Below are 2272 nucleotides of genomic sequence, written 5' to 3'. Positions count from 1 at the left end.
TGTCTGACCCTTCTATGGACTCTAACCGTCTCAGTCACCTCACCCCCTTGGCCGATCCTAATACAGGCCTTCAGATCGCTGTGCAAATAGGCCAGGAAATGAACCATAGATTCATCCAGGCCATATTTCAATAAGGCCCTCCAAAGCAACGACCTGTTAACAAGGTCGAAGGCGGTAGGTAAATCCATAAAAGCAAGGTAAATTGGGGATTTACGTGCTACAGTATATTTGCCCAAAATTAGGTTGAGGTTAAGGCACTGCTCTGCAGAGCCAATCTTATTGCGAAAACCCAACTAGCAACTCTCTAAAATATGGTTATCCTCAGCCCAGGTCAAAATTTTGTTATACAGCACTCTGCCTAAAATTTTTAGGGTGTTGTCGATGAGGGAGATAGGCCTATAACATGATGGTTGGGACCGATCGCCCTTTTTAAAAATAGGCACTATTATGCTCGAAGACCAAGTTGGTGGTGGGGAGGTAAAAGTTACATTTTTACAAACATTCAACAAAAGAGGGCCCCACAAATCAGGATAAGCTTTAATGATGTCGATAGGAAGGCCATCCGAGCCTGGGGCCTTATTCCCCGCACTCTGAGCGATAGCCTCTTCCACCTCCAATAATGATATTTCTACCCACGGAGGGTGGTTAAATGTTGGAGTAGCTATCGCTGAGAGTGGGGCGGCATAAATCTTAGAGAAATGGTCCATCCAGGCAGCTCCGGAAATGGTACAGTCCATTGGAGTCAAGAGCTGACCTGAACAGCGCAGATCTTTGACCGCGGCCCAAATGATGTCCCCCCTTCCGCGATCAGCGGTTTGCGCTAGCACCTCCCAACGCTCTTCAAGGATCTCCTCCTTCCTTCTACTAATGGCCAATTTATATCGAATCCTAGCATTTTTCACGTCGGTCAAGTTCCTCGGGCAGGAAGATAAAACACGCCGCAAGTCACGGTTGGCCAGAGAACACTCATGGTCAAACCATCTCTTGTCCACCGTGGCTATACGCGGCGGGATCATGAGCTGAGCTCGAAGAGTTGAGCAGATCTTTACAAAATCCTCAACTGCCTTAGGATTCGGATTCAAATCAGACAAACATGAGAGAAAAAGGGGTAAGTTATCATTAACCAGAGTCTGAAAAGTCCCCTTAACGTTAATGCCCCTCCATTTTAGTCGAAGATTGTTTGAACAAATGGAGAGGTTCCTAGCGCCACATTCCTTATTATATACTGGACGGTGGATTGCTTTTAGGCAGACCTTAATGGGGTTGTGATCCCCTTGAGGCATAGGAATTACTATAGCCTTGCTAATGCGATCGGCCAACCCAGGAGAAATAAAAATTTAGTCAATTATTGATGAGCAATCTCTACCTCTAAATGTGGGCACTAGGGGGGCTGTTGGGAGACAGTTAGCCGTTATGTTCATGGCGTTCTCCAGATTATGTGAGTTTAAAAAGGAAGTTAATTCCACCCCCCTTGGGCACCCAGGGGCCAGGTTACATTCCCCCATGGGTGGACAATCTGCATTAAGTCTCGCATTAAAATCACCTCCCAACACAAGGCCGCTAGTATCCTCAAAGTCATGCCTAGATTCCAGAGTGGTGATAAAATTAAAAAGATTTATAAAATTTATGTTTGGTGATGAGCTAAAATCATTATTATAAAAATTGACCAGAAAGAAACTTATTTTCTGCTTGAATAATACAGCCTGGAAATTCTGGTTATTCGTTGGTATAACCCTGGTAGTACCTCCGACAGAAATATTAACCCAGATAGATAAGCCTCCCGAGGGACGGCCCATTCTGGATTTGTTTGCGAAAATGTTATGACACAGGAACCCGTTGACGTATAAATCTGTGGTGGCCCACGTCTCCTGTAACATAATTATATCGTGACTCTGAATAAAACTAACCCACCCAGGGTCACGAAGCCTCTGATGGAACCTGCTACATTCCAACTTAAAACATTTAGAGTACCTACTTTTGACACTACAGTCCCCAGGTGGTTGTCTAAGCTATTTTGGGTAACGGGTACTAGTGCTAGGGGAAGAGCAGAAGTGGCCTCATTCTGTAACGGGACTGGAGGTTCAGCACTCATTCTTGGTTGTCAGTCAGGAACGTCTAGATCAGACAGAGGTAAGAAGCGATTGACCAAAGGGAGGGCCGTGGGCGTGGGCGCACAAGCGTTAGTAATAGGTTTATAAAAATAACCAAGTGTAAACATACATATATTCGTCTTAAAGCCCGGCAATAACTCACGGGTTCGCATTAGAGACTG

Source organism: Triturus cristatus, chromosome 2_2, assembly GCF_964204655.1.
Source record: "Triturus cristatus chromosome 2_2, aTriCri1.1, whole genome shotgun sequence".
NCBI lineage: Eukaryota > Metazoa > Chordata > Amphibia > Caudata > Salamandridae > Triturus > Triturus cristatus.
This window is presented reverse-complemented; position numbering follows the sequence as displayed.